Source organism: Vicugna pacos, chromosome X (genome assembly GCF_048564905.1).
Source record: "Vicugna pacos chromosome X, VicPac4, whole genome shotgun sequence".
NCBI classification, from domain to species: domain Eukaryota; kingdom Metazoa; phylum Chordata; class Mammalia; order Artiodactyla; family Camelidae; genus Vicugna; species Vicugna pacos.
The window spans coordinates 7,358,540-7,380,729 of NC_133023.1; the positions used below are offsets into that span (position 1 = coordinate 7,358,540).

Below are 22,190 nucleotides of genomic sequence, written 5' to 3' on the forward strand. Positions count from 1 at the left end.
TAATGCATCCATCACCTCACGTAGCGACCTTTTGTGTATATGTGTGTGTGTGCAGTAATAATGCTTAAGATCGACTCTTTCAGCAAATTTCAAATATATAATATGGTATTATTAACTATAGTCACTATGCTATGCATTAGATTCTCAGAAATTATTCATCTTATAACTGAAAGTTTGTACCCTTTGGGATTCAAACCCAGGCTGTCTAGCTTAGAATCTATGCTTCTCAAGCATTGAGTTGAAAGGTCAACCAATGATTTTTTGAAGACTGACCAGGTATAAAACAAAGACACAGTTCTTGTGGTTATTAAGGGGTTAAATCAAGTCCAGAGAGGGAAGAGACTTTCACTCATAGTGATTTTGACACACAGAGTGCATGAATGTGAGTAGTGAAAATTATGGCTGAGAAGGTAGGCTAGGGATAGATCATGAAGAAGAGACTTGTCAGGGATATTGAAATTTGAAACCATGGAGCCAGGGAGGATCAGACTAGGACTGATTAATAATGAATTTTCCCAGTGAAATGCAAAAAAATGTAGATAGTTCAAGATTTTTCATAAAGCTAAATTTATTTAATATAAATGACTATTCTTCATTCTAAGAGTACATCTTGCTTATATTTTTCATTGGAAAATGTCCATTTTTTGATATTTTGAGTGTAAGAAGGTTTTTGTTTTGTTATGTTATGTTATTAGTGGCAAAATTTAAAGATGAAAACTCATACTAGTTTCTTGCCATTAAAAAAAAAACATTGGTCCCTGCAATTTGAGGATCTGGGAAGCGATGCACAGGAAACATCAGGACAAAGCAATATAAAATATCACAGAGAGGTCAAGTACAGTTAGGGCTACAGTGTTGAGTGGATTTGTCCAAGGGGTCATCAGTGACATTATTTGGAGACAGTTTTGACAGAGCAAAGAGGAAGGGAGGTTACAGTGGAGATAATGAGTCTCATTTATTTCTAGGCTACTGAACTTGACTGACCACACACAAAAATGTATATGTCTGAGCTCATTATATGCATGTAGTTGCATTCTGCTGGTTGTTAGGTTGTCCTATGTTTAAGGCACGTGAAGAAGAGGAGCGACATAAAGAAATTAAGCAATTTAAGCTCTGAAGCAAAAAGATTGGTCACTCCAAAATAACTCATTTGACTCAGTCAAAAAAATCAATCATTCATCAGCTTTTTTACCAGCTCCCCCCGCTTTCAGTCATGCCAATATCCCCCCAGACTGAAAACTAGATAAGCATCAGTATCCTAAAAAAACTCCTCTCTGAGCATCTCTATGAGGGATCAAAGTAATAACCAGGGATGCATGTCTCCATCAGCATTCAAGTCTTTACAGCCCTGCTCTGCCTAGTCCAAAGTGGGAGGACACCTGAGACTGGATCTAATGTCCTTTCCAGAGAGCGTGTGGCATAGAGCACAGTCTCCACAGCCACCAGCCTGACTTGCCCTAGGAGAAGTTGTGTGGAAAGCACGCCCAAGGTCCCCTTGAACCCATGTGGAGAGTTAATTACAAGCCAGAGCACTGTGAATTGAACATTCACCTATGATGAACTAGCAAATCCTGTCTCCCTGCATGTCTCCCTTCAGACTGTACAGTTTCAGCGAGAAGCTTGTCTTTATAACCTGAAGGCCTGGAGAGATTAAAAAACCTGAATTGGCCTATTCCTGGAGACTAGTGCTGAGCCTACTGGGATAACATCAATCTGCAGGTTTCTCCCAGCACTGAAGACACATTTCATCCTATAATTGAAAAATAGATTTGATTTATATTCCGTTGTGTCTGCGCTTACACTTGGGTCTCTTAGTGGAGAGGTCTGGGCAATAGGGAGATGGTCTAGTTCTGGAAAAAGACACTCCATAGACCCTCATGGAGAACGCTGCAAAAATGGAGCTGGAATGATGTTTGAAAAAGGATTGTGATACGTCTTTGGAGATTCTGGTTTAGACTGAGTGATGTGAGGCATGGAGAACCCAGACCCAAAACAGAGCGAGTAGTGGCTTCCCATCCTGGAACTAGCATCTGCTGAGTCCCACTGCACGCTGGGCACATGACATAAGAGTTCATTGAACCCTCTCAACATCCCTGAGCCTGGCCATTATCACCTCTATTTTAAAGAAGAGTAGAGAAAGTCCAAGAAGATGGGAAACAGACTGGGTCAATGACTGAATGGTGCTCTGAATTTGGACCCCAGTCTGTCTTGCTCTGAGAACACATTCCTTCCTGTGGTCCCCAAGAAACCCTGTTCTCTCCCTCTAAACAGATGCCTGTGGCCCTGTGGGCTGAGTTTGTAAAGTTGTGATGTTCCTGCCAGAAGGAAAGAGCAAAATAAACCAAGATCACATGCTATCGATTCTGGCAGTCACACTTCGGACATTTTCCTACAGAGTTGATGCTGTGAACTGGTAGCATCCTTCTCTTTTTCTCAGGGAATGCCTGGAAATCGCATGTCTCTTGTCAGGGCTATCTTAGGAAACCTGAAGGACAATGGGAAGCCCTCAGAGCCTAGCAAATTCTGGGCAAGTATCCCTCTTGTGCAGAGATGGCTATACATTTTGTGTAAAGGGTTGGAGAGTTGATGCTTTAGGCTTTATGAGTTAGTCTCTGTCGCAACTACTCAACAGTACTGTTGTAGCCCCCAAGCTGCCGTGGACAGTACATCAATGAACGGTTGTGGCTGTGTACCCACCAAACTATTTATGAATTTCATATAGTTTTCCCTTGTCACAAACCATTATTCTTCTTTTGAATTTTTTTTTTTGTAGTAAAGAAAATGTAAAAACCATTCTTATCGCATGGGCCATACAAAAATAGTTGGAGACCTAGATTTGGCCTGCAGGTCAGTTTGCCAATACCTGCTTTATTTTTTTCATGTATGTTCCATAGTTCACTTTTAGAAAGTTTACAAAAGAAGATCTGTTCATAACTAGTTAGTGAATACTAATTATAACTTAACATTTTAAAAAATATTGAAACCAATTTTGGGTTGCTAGAGTGACTCACAAAAAAGGGAAAGTTCTGTATGACTTTTCAAAAACTTTTTAAAATGAAATTTTTATGGACGTAAATATACATTCACATGCAGTTGTAAGAAGTAACATAAAGACACTCCTTGGACAATTTGCCTAACTTCCCCTTATGGTAACATTTTGTAAAGTGATAATATAATATCACAAGCAGGATGTTGACATTGATATAATCTATTGGTCTTATTCAGATTTCCCCAGTTTTTCTTGTTTTCTTGTATTGGGTTGTGTGTGTGTGTGTGTGTGTGCGCGCGTGTGCGCGCAGGTGCACTGAGCTCTACACAATTTTATCACATGTACAGATTTGAACATCTGCCACCAGGATCAAGATACAGCATAGTCATATCACCACAAGGATTCCATATGTTACCCTTTTATAACTACATCCACCTCCCTCCCTCCCTTCCATCCTTACCCCCTGGCAACCATTAATATGTTTTTCATTTCTAAAATTTTATCTTTTTAAGAATGTTATAGAAGTAGAATAATACAGTATATAACCTTTGGGGATTGGCTTTTTTTGACCCAGAATAATTCCCTGGAGATTCATCTAGGTGGCTGAATGTATCAATAGTTCATGTTTATTCCCTTTTTACTGCTGTATAATGTTCCACAGCTTCTTTAACCCTCTACCTGTTGAAGGACAGCTGGGTTCTCTCCAGTTTCAGTCTAACATGAATAAAACATCTGTGAATGTTTGTGTACAGGTTTTTGTCTGAACATTTCATTTCTCTGGGATAAATGCCCAAGAGAGCAATTTCTGGGCTATATGGTAATTGCATATTATTACTTTTTAAAAATTTCCTTTGTGCATGTTTCAAAATAAGCTTTTTGAATATTATCTCAAAAATACTCAGTAACAAATGATGCCATGGTAAAGGCCCTTTAAAAATTCCCTGCCATCTTGCATTTTCATTGTATAGACCCCGAACTCCAGACTAGAGAATTTAACTAATCTCAAAGGTCACAAATTAGAGAATGGTCAGTGCAGGCTAAGCCAGGACAAGAACTCACTTCTGCCTCGCCATTTAATGCTCTCTTCCTATCATGCTGCACCAGGAAAATTACAAATGAAAATGGCCAAAGATGGGGTGTTTCTCATCACAGAAGAAAGGATATGGTTTTCTTGGCTCTTAGGGATTTTGTGAGCTCACATCCAACTATCAGTCCTTGCCACAGCCTCACTCAATGGGGTCTTGTGTGGCTTCTCCACTCAAAACTTGAAACTGCCTCAGAGCATGGGCAAGTCATCCGGGACAGCAAAGTGCAAACATGAAAACAATGTTTAATTCTCCCAAGTGTATATGGACACTGGAAACTCTATGGCTCTGTGGCCACAGCAAACAAACCCTTTTCTTCAGGCCCCAGGGTTAGACAGCTGCATGGTTAACAAGTTGACTATACTGACTAGAGACCGTTGAATTAGTTTTGATAAGATACAATTCTCCCTATCTAAAGCCTTACCAGACAAGCTCTGAGGTCCTGAACGGTCCAAAGAAGACTCTGTTTAATTTCTCCATTACTTCGGACAATCGGTCTTTTTCATCCCACTTGCCACGACCAGAAGTGCAGATTTCCGTCATCTCTCACTCTCTCCTCAGAATCTAAGAGGTACTGTAACAGTGTGTTCATACCTTAAACTGGTTCTACTCAAAATAGGGTCTTTGGACCAGTGGCATCAGGATCACCTGCAAATCTGTTAGGAACGGAGACTCTCGGGCCCCACCCCAAGACCAGCGCAATCAGAATTTCTTCAGACGGAGCCGAGCCAACTGCTTCTTTCCTAGCTCTTGCCTGGAAATGCTAAAGTTCACAACTACTTCACATCTATTCCAAGTAGACAATGGAAATGGAAGTCAAAGCTTGCAAATAAGGTTTTTGAAAAAAAAGCCAACAGAAGAGTCTCAGTTCTTTTCTGTCAATTACACAGTCTTTACGAGGTCAATACTGATGTAAGCAGAAGTCAGAGTTGTTATTTTGGACATTCAACAGATCATAGCTTTCTTCACACATGCTCTGTGTAAGTTTCTAATGCTCTGTATGTTTCTAATGAAAATGTTCAGTTTGTGCTTCTACTTACCACCTACTTAAAATTCTTTATCAAACTGTAATTTCCTTGAGGGCAGGGAACTTGTGTCTCCATAGCCTAATAACTAGGTGCCTAATAAATGGTTGCTGAACAAATGAATGGCTTGTGTTTTATATTGTAGCAGGTTCATCTGCCACTAAACGGTACACTGAAGGCTGCTGAAGATGCTGGATTCTTGAGAACATTCTGACTATCCTTACATATCCAGCAGATTTCCCTGAACACAATAAGCTTGCAGAAATTGTTGCATAAACCACCACCACCAACACCAATGAAATCACATCTTTGGCGTTACTGCATTGACTCCAAATAATTTTACCATGGAATTATTTCCATGTTCGTGTGGGAAAAACTAATTACATATGCACCATTTTGAATATTGTTTTAAAAATCCCATTACAAAATGGAACTTGAGAGTGTGTCTGGGGAGGCGTGTGGGTAAACAAAGGTACTTGTGACAGACAGATTTTCTTTCAGAAGTGCCCCTCATGGAACAATAAAGGAGAAAGGAGGCAATGGATACTCAGCCAGGTAAGCTGGCAGGCCCCAGCTTCTCCTTCTACAATTTTTCTACTTAAGAAACCAAATTATACTGTCTCACCAGATGATCCAAATTCCAGCATTAAGGTAGGGATGTCTCAAGCTTTTTGAAGTTGAGCTTTTAGGCTGTTCTGTCTTGTTGGTTATTCTGTAAGATTGAGAGTAACTGACACTTCCACAGAATGGTATTATGACAAATAAGCATTCTTGAAGGATCAGGTATGTGTAAAGGAACACATGACATCTATACTGAAGATCACTTAGCAAGGAAAACTTGTGCTCTTTAATTTCCATATAGCTCACTTGAAGGACAGGAAAAATCTAAGTGTTTTCCTTGGTGTTCTTTGTTATAAACTACCATAGAGAGATATAAGCTTTATAATCTACCTTTCAGTAAAACAAGCAAATAAATCATCTATGCCTCAGCATTTAAAAGGAGGAAAAAGTAAATTGAAGTGTTTCTGGTAAGTAGACTTCAGCAATGAAATACTTTGGAAATTTACAATTACTGATAATCTTAGGATGACTTCAACATGGGTTTCTTTCCCATCAGCAGAATGTTTCCTTGAGAGTGACAGGAAGAGGAAATGGCTACAGATCTTCATCTCCATCATTCAACAACGCTGCCATTTTTGCACATTTATAGGATTATAAGAATAGAATTTTGTTGTTGACTAGGGTTTTTGGCCTCTTGAAATGTGTCTTCAGGACATGTGGATTTCTAAAGGACATGTTTCCGATCCAAGAGGAAACACAAAACCAGTCTGGGTAAAAACATCATCTTTCAAGCAAATTTTCACTTTGTATTTGTTCAAGTATTTCACAGAGAATTTGTCACCAGGCAAAGCGCTTACAAACGAGTTTTGAGCCAACATATGTTAGAACAGTTGTTGGCAATCACTGAATATTTTAGTAGCATTCGTTCAGATTTACTGAGTAATGTTTTATATGCAAAGCTTCAGGCTGATCTCATCTCAGAAGGATTCTTTAAAGGTATAAAGCAGTCTATTGTCAACTGAATGGACAGGGTGAGGGAAAAAGCATGTCCACCTTCAACCCTGGCAGGTCACTGTTTCAACCTGCTCTCAACCCTCTTCATGGATTATATGAACAAAGAGATCTTAAGTCCCGCCTTAGTCCATGGACCTCTGAGGGAAGTCAAAAGAATTCTGAGTGATTTGGAGTAAAAGCAGTATTAACCAACAAATTCAAAAGCTTGTTAGTGGGCACCTTCTCCCCCAGAGGCAGTGTGCTTTGTATGAGTCGTCCTTCAGAGTGACAGTTCCATAGTTCCATGTTTATCAAATATTGGGCCATTGCTCCCTAGGGATGTAGCGGGGATGATACTAGCCAGCGTTTATCAAACACTTACTCTCTGAAAAACACTGCACGTACATCTTCTAATTTACTCTTAGCAAATGACCCTCGTAATCAGGTGGTAAAAGAAACCAAGGTCAAAGAGGTAAGTGCTAAGAACAGGCAGTCCAGCGAGAAAGTTGCACGGCCAGAAATTCTAATTCAGGTCTGCAGGGCTCACAAGTTTGTTCTGCTAACTTCTATGCCATTCTGCACATCCTGACAGGACGTTAGCAGCTACTGATGGTGGCTGTGGAAAACCGAGGCTGGTAATACAAACCGGGTTCTTCTTTTCTATATCTTTCCTTAGCTGGGATGAGAAGCAACACATATGTATTCATTTTGTTTTGGTTTATTTATAGGGGCATAATTTGCATCATGTGCACATCTGAGTGTGTGTGCGTGTGTGTGTGTGTATGAAAGAGAGAGGGAGGGAGGGAGGCAGTGAATACTCAAATACTGAAAAAGTTTGAAGACCACTCATCTAGTCTTTTCAACTAATTACATGAAATTAACTTGAACTGTAATTCATATCCCTTCTCACATCCTTATATTTGCGACTATAGAACACTATATTCTTTTTCTTAAACACAACATTGTAGTTGTTACATTTACTTCATGCAATGGCCTCAAATTTCTCCATCCCATTCTTCTTGTCTCCCCAGTCATGAGGCATTGGGTGTGCTTTTTCCCACCCCCAATTGCTTCCCTTTGGTCCACACTCATTTCCTCCCTTCCATTTTCATAAAGTCAATATTTGGAACCCAGAGAGCTTAAAAAACAAACAGATGTTAAATGGAAAGAAATCATTATGACCTAACAGTCCCACCTGTGTTCTGTCTGGTCTCTCGGAGTTCCCAATGAGTCCTTGTCTTAACTCTCTGGAAAATTTCAGGAACTTTCATAATCCTCAAATTATCATCTTCCGATCTCCTTATGTGGGAATTCCATGGAAGAGTCCTCCCTCCATTGCAATCCTAGGATCTGAGTAACAGCCATATTTTATGGAATACCATGAGAGTACTCATCCAGCTGGCCTATTTGGTATCAGTCTACAAGTTACAGGACCCAGTATGTACAGACACGTGTTCTCAAGCCTTTTCAATCAGTGGGGTAAGTAGATCCGTTTTAATGTTCATTATTCCTTTCGTCTCAAATCTGGGCTCATAACTGATGGGTTTTATTTTTCCCATAGGTCGAGCCTTTGTTCCATGGCTCTCATCTTCCTGAGCATTCCCCTGGGCTTCAAACCCTTACTTGCCAGAAGAGTTAGATAAAACTGACCACCAAGAGGCCCTCGAATACAGCCAGTCCGTTGGAATTTAAGTGACATCCCTTGCTTCCCTGAAGCTTATCTGTGCTGGACTGGAGCACAGCCTGGAGGACAAAGAGATTACCTAGCATATGACAGCTAAGTATGCAGGGAAGGAAATAGCAAACCCGTGCAGGGCAAACTGAACTAGGCAAACCCACAAAGCCGAGTCTGTGAGCAAAAGCCAGCAGGTCGGCTGCCCCATATTCAGTAAATGCAAATGAGAGGTTTCTTTTGCCCTAAAGTGTCTACGTAGACCTACGATTCACACCACCCCTAAAAACAACACATTCTATTGCAGGCCAGGGTACTTGAGTCATAATGTCATCCTTGAAAAAGGTCAGGAAAGTAGAAAATATGATCTCTCTAATTTTTTGTGTACCTAAAGTGCCAGCTATCTATTAAACAAATGTAAAGAGTGATCGTTTCAAGGAAATGCTAGAAGAGTCTTTCAAAATACTCCGTTGATTCCAGGGATTTACGTCATAAAGAAACAGACCATCTTAAGTAACACATGGGCAATAAAAGCAAGCAGATGTTTGCATTCTAACCAGGGCACTAATAATAGAGGTGCTATGGCACTGTATCAAAGTAAAGTTTGCCATCTTCAGAATTGCTCACTGGAGTTTTAAATACAGCTGCGTAACTTTGAGTCAACAACGGGTAAGCTTTCCCTGACCACACCAAGTTAGCACTGCCGGCTGCAGGTAAGAATTAATAATTCACTGGGAACATGCTGCTTCAAACTCATTTCCTGCAATGGGCCCTGAAATGTCTGATTGACTGTAAGATCCGAACTGGCCAGAAAAACAATTCCTCGGGTTGCTGAATTATAAACATAAGTTATCATGAGCACAACACAGTAAAAATAAACGAGCAAGTCCAAACCCACAAGAGACTGGATTTGGAATTTCATGTGTAGGCTCAAAGCCTGGCAGGTCCTGAGTCAAGCACTGGGCACTTGGGTAAAGCTTGAGAATGGAAATGGATTCAGATAGGACTACCTCTCTCTCCCGCTCGCCTTCAGAAATTCAAAGCATCCAATAAGTATGAAGCCAGGCACTTCTGGCTCAATAAATGACTCCTGGGAGTATGGAAGGCATTTGGAGGATTAACTCTTTAGGCCACCCAGCTATCATTTCCTGCTCAAGAATAATCGTTTATTAAATCAGGAACAGCCAGCCTCCTCTGGAGCACCTCCCAGCCTAGAAGCCAGGATTCCCGCTACACATCTAAAAAACAAATTGCGTTCACACTACTGTTGCAGACTAGGACTAGTTACAAAGACTACACAAGCCCTGCCATCTTCCGGGGTCAGTTTCACGGGGATGAAACACACCAGGACACTATTACACAGCCAGTCTCTTCTTCTGTGGACACACAGAGCCCCCTTCGCCCAAGTTGTGCTGTCTTCCATCACTTGCCCATGTTCATTTCTGTGCTGTCTAATCCTCTTTCTCAGCAAGATGCCTTGAGAACAATGTCTTCCCAGCCCCACCAACTCAAGCACAATGACCATTTTTGTCTCATTTCATATTTCTTGATTTTTTAATGTTACCACCTCATTTCTTACTTTATTCTGTAGTTGCCTTTGGCTGGGGTGGGGGAGGAGAGCAAATTTTTATTGCTTTGGGACCTCCCTTCCTCTACCATCTGTCTCCTACTCTTTTCTTTACTTTTATCTCTTTTCCTTTTCCTTTTTTTTTTTTTACCCTTGACCTCTTTGGACTTCCACTTGTCTTCTAAATCATTATACTTGGTCTTAAAAAATTGTAACATTCTTTTTCTTATATGTTTCATCTGACTGTGAAAAAAATCAACCTAGTCAACAATGACTACAGCTTACGATTCTCAATATAGACGAAATTCAAAGGGACATATACATTTGTATATATGTAATATACATAAAAACATACATAGACACATATAGTATTGCTTTATCATCCATTGTGACTCTAATAAAGCAAGAAGTGGGTGTACTAACAGTAATATGTGCAAATTTTCTACAGGAACAATCTAAGCCTTGAAAAGGTCTTGGAAGCAGCAATAAAAATTAATTTTATGAAAAAATAAATATACTTTGGCATATAACAGTATACATGTTTCATTGGAATCACCAGTGTTATACATTGAAATCTAAAGTTAACTCTGAAATTCCTGGTCAACAGCAATAAATTTTATACCCCACACACACATACACTGTTATTTCCCCCACAGAAGGCAGGTCGTTTAAAAATAAGCTTTTGTATAATCTAAAACTCATACATTGACTCATGCTACCAAAATACAGCCTGGAGTAAGCAGAGAAACAAATAAATCAAATGGACAAGTATATATAAAATAGGCAGTTTCAGAGATAACAGGGGACAGATTTTATTAACTAATTTATGACCTACAATCTGTTGGCGGAGACCTTCCTCCTCCCCAATTTCAGACTTTCTGAGCAGGATAAACAGACCAGAAGGCCCAATGGTGTAAAAAGCTTACATCTTTATCTTTGCAAGAGCATTATTTGGGGGCCTGGAAACAGAAGTTCTCACCATTCTTTATTCACTGTAATGTTTGATGTGCTTTCTCTTTGCTGTGACCTTCACTCTGGATCATTCTACCAGGTTCCATCATTATCTCTGAACTATTGGCAAATGATTTACTGGCAGGTAACTGCATTCACAGGCAAAGTGAAGTCTCTCTGGTTTGACACTGTCTAGCTCTGGCTTCCTGCTAGTGAACTGTAACTCCTAAAACACACAGACTTGGAGCAACTACTATTGCACATGCTAATTGAAAATTTCTATGGAATGCTCCTGCTATGAACTCAGCACAACTAAAGCCAAGTGGGTCTTTATGAAGTGAAATGGCAGCCCCTCTGGGAGATACAATTCGGATCGAGAATTGCCTTTTAAACTGCTCTGATACCTTGAAATGCGTTTGCATCAAAATGGACCACGGAGAGAAAAAATTATGAAGGCAGGGAAGGTGGTGGAAAAGAGGAAGCTCTTAAAAGCATGCCTAAGACTTCCATTTCAGATAACAGCCCCCCCCCCACCCCTCCACTTCCTCCTCCACTCCTCCCACACACCCTAATCTCTATCTGGTAAAATCGTAAATATCCAGATGGAGAAGCAAGCAGAACCTGGATACCTGGAAGGCCGCACAAATATTTTACATTCTGCTACCCAAACAAGTGAAATGACCAAATGAAATGCCTCCCATTTTCTCCCACTCGTTTTTCTATAAGAAAAGAAGTGTTTCCTGCATGGAAAACTAACTGAATGGGGTCCTGATGGGAAACATAATCTTTCTGCTAATTCACTGAGAGATAAGTGGTTCTAAAATAAAGAGACCATACTGTGTGTCAAGAAGAGAAGGGAAGAAGTGGAACCAGGCAACAGGGGGAGACTTTTGGTAATGACTAGGATCTTGCAACGCCAGAACACCTGCAGAGAGGGAAGCTAATACCTGGATTCCACAGGGCTTAACCCCCTCTGCCCCTTCACCTGACCATTCTGAGGTTTTCCTAAGCCTATGGCTGCAGCTGTCACTGTCTAATGGCTCCCTTTAATGAGGGAATTTTTGGAAGCCAGAAAGGAATTCGCTGAGGTCACTCAAGGGCAGTGGAATTACACATGTCGTATAAAATGCTGTCGCTAAATTGATGCTAGAAAAACAGAATGGTAAAGCCTTCACCCAAACCCTACAGGGAGTGTGAAGTTAATCGGGTGTGCTCATCTGTTAGTGCAAACTCTCTGGTTACATTTTCCTAAATCCTATAGTCCTCTTACAAGTGATAAGGGATCTCAGCTGAGAAAAGCAATGTAGCTTATTCCTATATGGGATCCCTTAATCCAGGCTGAGAGAGAGGAGGAGAGGGGTTTAGAATGAAATAGAAGGAATTCACCAGACAACTGAAGTTAACAGCTGCCCTGTACATTATCAACAGAGAGAAATTCCACTTACAGAAACTTACAGAGTGTTGAGATCTTAGCTGTCAAAACTCTCACACAGGACCCCACCCCCTAGGAGGTTACTGAAAATAGCTGCTCTTCCTCTTGGTTTCCTTACTGGTGAACTTGGGAGTAATAGAAATAACTCATGTATGTAGGATCTCCAACCACTAATGTGAGGTGGATGCTTACGGCCTCATTTTTAAAGATGGGAGAACTGAGGTTCAGAGAAACTTCAGATCACAGAGCCAGTAAATGGATGAGTTAGGACTTGAACCCATACCAAGACTTTCAACCCCAAAGCTTATGCATTTTCCGCTCCATCAGGCTACAAATCATTCCTCTCCCTATCCTCAAACCAAGTCAACTTTCATTGTTCCCTACAACATTAATGATACCACTATTCCTCTAGTTAGGTGAACCAAATTCCTGGGACTCTGACTTGACACTTTCTGGTCCCTCATCATTGCCTGTCTATTTCACCTCTGAAATATAAATGAAATCCATCCACTTCTCTTCTTCTCTACCTCCACGCTATTAGTACAAGTAGACATCATCTTTCTCTGTGTGAAGGAAAAACCAGGCTGGTCTAGCAAGATAACTCACAGGTCTAGGAATGTGAAGGAGAGGCTGGGCTGGGCTAACAAGATAACTCACAAGTCTAAGTATTGGAATACTGATCTGAGTTCTGCTGGACTAACTTGTAAATCTAAGTTAATTAGTGTTGGTTTGCTGTTCATGTTTTTTTGCTAGCCAGCTGGATTTTCAAAGATACATATCTGGCTTTGGAATGTTGGTTTGCTGCCTCCCCACCTCCACTTTTGTGATGATAATGTTGCTAAAGCTGTTCCATGCCCATTGGCCGAATACCCCAAGCTTGTACTTTACCCTGTAAAACCTCATGAGCACGTCCTGGAGGTGCTCAGAGCTTCGGAGCAGAAGCCCCTCTGAGCCCGCCGGCGTAATACATCTGAGTACTCCAGCCCTCCGAGTGGTGCTTGTTTCCTGGATGGCCTGTCGTTTCTGTAACATCTGGACCCCTCTCCTAGGCTCACCCACCTTGACTCTGATGTCCCACCAGTCTATTCCTTAAGTTGCTGCCAATGTGGTCTTTCCAAAAGATTAATGCCATCCTTTGTTGAAAACTCCGTTATAGTCGGGTCATCTCCTGCCCCTCTGAACACTGACTCCTGTCTTTTCTTAATAGCTCGAGTTGAAACATCCCTTTCGTGGGGAAGCTTTCTGACTTCCCTTGATTATCTAAATCCTCCCAGTACAATCTCCTGGTGACATATAACTACGCCTTATAGCTTTGATTCTAGGCAGACTTCTACTCTCATTTGCATGACATGTCATCAGTGCTTGTCTCCTACTCTAGGCTGTTATCTACTTGAGTGCAGGCTCCACTTTAGTCTTAGTATGGAGGGTGATGCCTGGTTCACAGCAGGAATTTGATAAATATTGTTGAATGAATGTTGAACTTTTTTTCCTTTTTTCCTGCCCTCTTTCCATTCCTGTATCCTCATCCCTATCTCACTCTTTGTCCCATCTTCACAGGATCTTGCTCTCTTAGTCTTAATAGACAAGAAATTCATGCCAAAAGCAGTAAACATGGCAACTACACGTGTTGCTCTCTCTAGAGCCATTAATTTCTACCACAACACTCTTGCTGCCTTAAAAGATAATTAAGTCATGCCCTGATGCTGAGATTTTAGGCATCACTATCGGATGGGGGAGATACACTCTACTTCATGAGTTCTCAGGGGACATTCTTTACAGTTTAATGTGGCTGATGTTGGGATGTATCTTACACTTGTTGCTGCCCAGTCTGCAGTCATGATGTAATTGTCATTACCCACCCATGAACCCTCTTAGTTACAGAAGTTTATATTTTTGTCAACTCTGTTGAGTTCTAGGCATTATTTGAAACAAGCCCCCTCCTCCGCCATTTGAAGAGAAGTCACACATTTGGCAAAACCTCTCAAAGAAATGAGAAAGGGGAAGGGTTTCCCCCAGGCCAGAGAGAAATCCTCTCAGGGCTCAGACTGGACTAGAGGAAAGTTGTCTGGACAGACACCTAGGAGATCAATGGAACCCACCAAGTGTGTTGATTCTTAATGCATTTGTGGACATGTGTTAGAACAGTTAAAGAATTAGCTCACAGAGAAGTGTAGTCACTTGGTGGATATTCCTGGGTGTATAAAGGGGTAACGGCATTCCCAGGTAGGACTATTTCAGGAAGGAATATGGTTCTGGTTATTATCTTTCAGTAGAGATTCAGAGACAATAGAGAAGCTCTTCAAAAAGAAAAGCTGAAAATGAATATATGTATGTACACGTATGACTGAAACATGACGCTGGACACCAGAAATTGACATAACATTGTAAACTGACTCTACTTCGATGGTAAATAAATTTTAAAAAATAAAATAAAAGCTAAAAGTAAATAAATAAATGAATAGACAAATCGAATTACTTCCCCCCACCCACCAAAAAAATAAACCGTTATTTAATCTACTGGGGAGAAAAATGATATATTTTGGCACAGAGCGTAATGCCACGGTGTGGAAAGGTACACACATGACAACTCCAATTGAAATGTGATTTAGAAAAGTTGGAACCTTAAAAAGTTCATCTTGCCTATATTTTCCATTTTATATATGCACAGGAGGAATATATGATTTTTAATAAATATTGGTCTAAATAAGCCTCAAAGAATTCTTTCCATAAAGGTAGCAGAAAATATTTCCATGCAAAGAAAACACTGCGTTACAGCCTAAATGGAAGAATTTCTTTTCTTAGTGTTGTATCTTATAACATATGGTATCTCAAGTGCAATGAAAATAAGTCAAAAATAGAGAATCACTTGATCTATATTTTGATAAAGCCTGGCTATGGGCTGAATTGTGCCCCCCTCCAAGTTCATATGTTGAAGCCCTAAGCCCTAATGTGGTAGTATTGGAGATGGGGCCTTTGGGAGGTAATTAGAGTTAGATGAGGTCATGAGGGTGGGGCCACTGTAATGGGATTAGTGCCTTTACAAGAAGAGGAAGAGAGATTTCTCTCTCTCCACCATATGAGGACACAGTGAGAAGATGGCTATCTGTAAGCCAGGCAAGAGAGCTCTCACCAGACACTGAATTTGCAGACACCTTGATCTTGGACTTCCCAACCTCAAGAACTCTGAGAAATAAATGCCTGGTATTTAAGCCACTCAGCCTGTGGCTTGTCAAACCTCTCAACCTGCTTCCCCATCAAACCAACACCATATGGTCCCCACTTGCCTTAGCCAGGAGTGAACTCTTGTCAGGGCACAGCAGCCCAAGGGACACATTCTGCCTACATCATAGGAGCAACATCAGATTCAATGTTACTCTCCACTGGGGTGAGACATGGTGGGCAGGCAGTGGGAGAAAGAGAGTGGGATCTGAGGATAACCTTGGGCATAACACCTTAGAAAAGTCCATCCTCAAGATCCCTGGAAAACCATTGGTACAAACTGAAGCCAGGGAGATGGTCTACTTGTTGTTAATAAAACAAGTGGATTTTATCAATGAATTTGCGAGCCTAGTCTCTCACACCATTGCTGCTGGAAAAGCTTTCAAGCTGTCAAATTAATTAGTATGAAGTATTTTCTCTTTTGTTTATAAAATGTGTTACTTTTGGGAAAATACCTTAAAAGGGGGAAGCTTATGTTTGAGATAACACAGATTGCTACAGAAGGAAGAAGCCTTTAAGACAAGGGTCTCAAACACAAAAACCTACGGGGGACAAACAGGTAACACAAATAAGGAAAGAGGACCTGGTACAAGACATTAGAAAGTATATCATGCTTCATTAAAAGCAAACTTTAAATCAGCAAGTGGGCCAAATTACATGTGGGACAGCAGGGCTTGCCTTCTATTTCTTCAACCACTTAATTGTTTACTTGGAGATACCTAATCCACTCCCATCCATTTCAGATCCAGCTAATACTTATTGATTGGCCTCATGCCCAGCATTGTGCTAGGTGCTTTCAATGCTCATAACTGTCCAGTGAATTGTGTATTTACGTCTCCATTGATAGATGAGGAAATTGAATCCCAGGGAAGTTAAAGATGACTTGGACAAACCCATCATCCACTACTTTGGGAGAAACTTGGGAAACACTGCTATTCCTTTGTTTCTTAACTTTAAGCCAAGTATATCAGTTTGAGTAAATTTGTTATCCGTTCTCTAGTAGTTTATATACTGTTTTGTTCCCTCAGGCAATACATGATGAGTGTGTCAGTACAGATCTAAATAACTGCACAATGAGATACTCAGGGGGGAAAATAATTTTTGGTTTAAATAACCATGGCCTCTGTTGCAGAACAACACCTATAAATAATGCAGCATTTCCTGGCTCAAGCTCTTTGACCAAAATTCCAATTCCGTCACGTGTTCAAACTCAAACTGTCAAATTGAGGAGGTTCTGCTTAATTTCATTTCTGTCTCAAGTTTAGACAAGCGAAGAGCAACTCACAAGAGAGTGTAAGCATATGAACACATACATTTAGAACCATTCTTTATGCAGATCCACCTATTAAATACCAAGCCAATCTGAGAATGCTATATTCCGCAAAGCACTGCTGTCCATTTTTATTTTCCTTTTAAATAAAAACTAAAATTAAATGAACACTTGGCAATAATATAGAAAATAACTCAATGTATCTGAAAGGTTCACTCACACAAGATTCCCTTCTATGTGTGATTGCAAGCAATTAATTAAAAAATGGAAACCTACTTTTACATTTCACTAGAAGTCCTAGTCTAGTCATGTCTATCATCTCGCCAGTGAAGCTTTCTTTAAATATAAATATATTTTAAATTGGGTTTGCAAATGCCCTAGATACTTGGAAAATCCTACTGGTACAAGCCAGTTATTAATTCACGGTACCTGATTCTAAGCCCTACATCTACGACCTGAGAAGTAACAGCAGATGCTCTTGCCTGCTTCCAAAGAACTGACATTGGAACTTGTACCTTAGTAATTTCCAGTGGTTAAAAGCCAGTATAAAAGCTATTGAGTTACCCAGTACTCTGGAAATCTCTCTTCTTAATGTAGTGCCCAGGGAGTCCCTGATAATCCAAGAAAATGTGGTCTTGAATACTATGTTAGCAAAATGTAAAGAGGCATCATCCAGTTTTCTATCATTTAGAGATGCTTTGCAGGGAGCAAGGTGGTGTTTTCACCTCTAAGCACGCCAAGTTCATTGGCATTTACCTGACATGGTCTGACCTGGAAGTCATCCGGTTATTGAAAAAATGTGAACATCTTGACCTGTGTGTTACCTGTGTTGCACTCACCAGTTAGAAAGCTCTGGCTTAAAGAATGACGCTCAGGACAATCAGTCAAAAAGTGAGTGGTCGAATAAGTTTGGAGCAAATCATGCTACATACACTGCACATCATTTGGGCCATAAGATTTCTCTTTGCAGAAAAGTGATCAGTTGCATGAAGATTTGGTTTAAATTCATCTGTCTCTTATATAGCCGCTTTTCCTCCAGAGTAGTTAGCAGAGGACTTCAAAAGACACTCAATAAATATTTGCTGAATGAATGTAACAGGAATTAATAACGCAAAATGTTTTTGAAAAGGTAATTAATGTCAAATGGGAGGCAGAGAAAGCCAGAGAAAGTTCACCAGGGATAGGAACGCTGTGTACAAATTTGGTACAGTGTCTAAGGAAAGAATTTACATTTAATAAATAACTTTTGAAACCAGGTTCTTTGACGTCATTGCCTCTGGACTAGGCCACACTGGTGGCAGGAGAATCTCAGTCAAACAGTGATAGCAGTTTGAGAAAAGGGAAACATAAATGATAATTCAATGTTTAGAAAGGATCCCAGGAGGAAACATTTTGCCACCAGCTTTCCAGGAGATCTTTAAGAATAGAACAACATATATTCGTTTTCATATTTTTTTCATTAAAGGTTATTACAAGATATTGGATATAGTTTCCTGCGCTAAAAACGAATATATGTATATGTATGTATGTATGTATGTGTGTATATACACATGACTGGGACATTATGCTGTACACCAGAAACTGACACACTGTAACTAACTATACCTCAATAAAAATTTTTTTAATTAAAAAAAAGAATAGAACAACAACATGCGCGCACACACACACACATACACACAAACACCTCTTTAAATTCTTTATGGAATAAAGAGAGCAAACTGGATGACATACAGAGAACCTCGATGTCCCCACAACAGGATGAAAGATAATAAAAAATTAGGCAATTCTTTCTTCACATTGAGCCCCAAGGCTCAGGTTAACACAGTGTAACTGAGTTTTGACTTGCTCTATCTATATTCTGGGCCTGGATTGTCAAAGGCAGATTCCTGGCTTTTCCACATCATGATCCTATCTGTACAACATACTGGGGCAAACTGAGGAAACTACACGGTTCAGAGATAACCTTCGGGGGATACATCGAGCCCAGGCAGAGCGGGGTGACCCAGATGCCAAGAGGGATCAATTTCTGGGCATGTCTATAACCGTCTCATCATCACCCAGTGCTCTATGGCCCATCTGTTAGAAAGCTTTGTCTTAAAGAATGTTCCTCCGAATAATCAGGCAAAAAAGGAGCCGTCAAGGAAGTTTGCAGCAAATCACATTTCATATGCTACACTTTTCCGGGGAGTCACACCACTATTAGCAAATGACCATATTAAGGCTCTGTTACTCTTTTTCCCCCCAGTATTTTTCAATCCCTTTAAGCAGGACACTTACTAACATTTCACAGACCTCAGGAGGCTGCCGAACGGTTACAATGTCCACACAAATACACAGTACCAGTGACTTGAAAAGAGCTAATGCAACGCTCCAGCATCCGACCTGCCTTTCATTGGAGAATTAGTTTTGCCACTGAAATAACTTTAATCTTCAAAAAGGAATCCTCCTGGAACCCTATTAACGCTGAAGTGTTAAATACAATAATCACGATTACTGCCCCCAAATGAGGTGTGGAGGAGCCAAGGGGAAATGGATTTAGGAGTCAGGGCTCCCAGTCATCGACAGTAATTCATAAGTCACTGGCCAGGAGAACCCTAAACATGAGATTCAGAAAACCCCATGCTTACCCCCAGCCCTGCCCACCCCAAAAGACTTATCTATCTGTCTGGTTATATATTCCCTCGGCTGTTGATGTAATTAGTGTATAATAACTGTGTATATATCAACTCACAGAAAAAACGGCAGACGTGCTAGTTGATTTGGCTTGGGGCCATCTCTTCGACAGGGTGAGATAACCCGGTATAAACATCTGTTATTAACCGTATATTTTAAAATAGTGTTTTTTGTCTCCTGGGTTACTGATTCCCACCGAAAGCAATACAATATCAAGAGTCCTGTTTTTCTGAGTAGCATCTAGGAGATACCCAGCTTTAAAACATTTGCCTTAGTCTTCTCAGTTCTGCTGCTTGTGTAATTAAGAATTTTATTTATTACAACATCTACTGTATTACACACACTGCTTTTCTCCGTCTCATTCTCACTGAGGTGAGTAGGTTTCATTTGAAGCACGTTACTGTGAATAGTTAGGCTTTTTCAGGTTGAGAGCCTTCAATAAAACTGGCCACAGCTTTTGTTTTTATGAATAAGCAGCTGCCAATCCCTGTATTAAACTAATAGCCTCACTAAGGAATGGAAGATGACTTGCAATTTTTTTTTTTAAAAAGTGGTCATTCTCTCAAATCTGCTTGTTTGCACTGATTACTTTTCTGGAAATTAATTTAAGAAATTAATTTCTTAATATGAGAAATTGCAAATTGGGTCCTGGTGCCAGTTGCCTGCTCCCCCAAACTCTTAGGATTAAGTCACTGTGTGTGATAGAAAATGACATTTCTCTGATAGATGAGCATTCAAATCATTCAAAACAATTCTCCACACTAACTTCAATTAAGAAAACCACCTTGCCATAAAAATAAAAAATTTGAACTCGATTCCAAAATTACTTTTGATGGTTATACTATAAGAAAAAAAAAACCCAACTTTCTTTTGAGAAGTTTTGCCTATGCCCCAGAATCCAGGCAGAATAGTTTTTCCTTCTGTCTCACTTAGTTGCCTCTGATAATTGCCCATTCCCAAGTAGTGCTAAAATTCCCCTGCAAGTCTGTTAAACAACTTCACATTTCCGTGTTTAATAACATTCAGATTTCAATTTTTGCATACATATAGAATATAGCAAAATTTTAACTCGATCGACCACAATGCTTTTGACATAAAGCCCATATTCATCGTTCTTGACTTATAAATAAATAGACATACGCTACTTGTCAAAAGGCAAGAGCGGGCTTCTTTAAGTTGTCTAGAACAAAGAGCCCAGCTCGGCTTCTTTCTTTCCTCAGTGTCTCAGAAGGTGTCCTTTATTACATGTGCAGGATGCAAGGATATTGCTGCCGCATGAATGAAAAACGATACCTTCAGACTGCCTTTTTAGTGACAAATTGCACTTCTGCAGAATATCACGCTGCCTGTGGTTTTTAAGAACCCCACTTAGATTTACTATTACTTCCTTGGGGACTCAGCCTTCTCGCAAAGCACCCGAAGGCTCATTTCCACTGTTTCAGAGTGCAACCAAGACGAGAAAGTTTGCTTATCGCGGTGGTTGAGAAACTCCTGGCTAGTAAAAACCCTCTCCGGAATGTCTAAGGTGCTAAAAATCATTGCCTCTGTGGATTCTCGGGGTGCAAAACAGGCAGGAAAAGTTGTCTGGAGGTATCTGTGAAGCATTGTGTTTGTTCAGGAAGGAGCTGCGGGGTGAGAGGCTAAGCGACGCCTCTCCCTTCGCTTCCTGGGTGAGAGCAGTGAGGCGTGCCACTTAGCAGAAGCGAGCAGAGAGAGATCGGTAAGACTCACCGGCTTCCCCATTTTTCCCAGGACGGGGTTGCTGTTCCTTAACTGTGATCTGCAGGAGGCAAACCTGTAGGTCCTCCAAGCGGGCTGCCTCGGATCAGCTGAATGGCTGGGGCGTTCAGGAAGCTTGCTCTGTCCAGCTCGGAATCACTCCCCCTCTCCAGGCTGTGTGCTTACACGCCTCCCAGCCAGCGCAAAAATCCGCCAAACTCAGGTCAGCCTAACAGGTTTCCTTATATAGGTAAACATGAATTGCATTCCTGGTGAAAGAAGTTAACTAGGAATCCCGGTAACCTGGTTAACTCTCCACACGCCAGAGTGGCTCAGAGTCAGTCAGCCTGCCTAGGGTTTGGTTGCAGTACAAAGGGATTTGTGCGAGTTAATTAAAATCATCTTTATCCCGGCAGTCTGTAAAATTGGCCCTTCTAGTGTAACTGTGAGTCAACAGCTAGTATTTTATATCATGAGCCGTGACCAACCTTACATTATCTGAAAGCATTGTCGGGAGAGAAACCAAAGCATGAGATATTATCATTTGTCTTTCATGTTTTTAAAACCAGGGTAACTTGTCTTGAAGTGATTTTCCAAGAAGCCAATAGAACATGAATAAGCCTCCATCAACTAAGGATCAAATGCCTTATTTGAACAGAGTAACTCATAGTTATTCAAATTTCCCAGGCCTTTAGTAGATAATGCAATAAGATCACTTGGTGTTGAGTCCTTTTACAATGCAGTAATTGCTACTGTACTTTTTGATGGGCAAAATGACACATAATGACATCTATTTACTCCCTGAAATAACCCTCCTGAGCCCACATTCTGAAGTGTTATTTGATGGTTTCAGGAAAGAAATCTAAGACTTGTGAATTTGCATAATTACATGTAAAATTTTTTAAACAACCTCCTAGACTTAAGAAGATAAGAAACGGGGGCTTTAAAAGAACTCCATGGAAAGCCTAATGTTAGGCTCAAAACAGTTTTTAAATGCAAGTATGTAACATGTCAATTGTCTAATAATTGCCTCT

The 22,190-nt window shown here is 40.5% G+C and overlaps 1 protein-coding gene across 3 annotated transcripts in view; it reads right to left on the bottom strand.

The window, feature by feature from the left end:
- The window catches only part of MID1 (midline 1), a 333,537-nt gene extending 311,973 nt beyond the window's left edge, over positions 1 to 21,564 (bottom strand). For all 3 annotated transcript variants that reach the window (XM_031671144.2, XM_072956833.1, XM_072956827.1), the window contains exon 1: positions 21,169 to 21,564. The gene's annotated coding sequence lies outside the window, so the exon portion shown is untranslated. The remainder of the gene's footprint in view (positions 1 to 21,168) is intronic.
- Between the last annotated feature and the right edge of the window lie 626 nt (positions 21,565 to 22,190).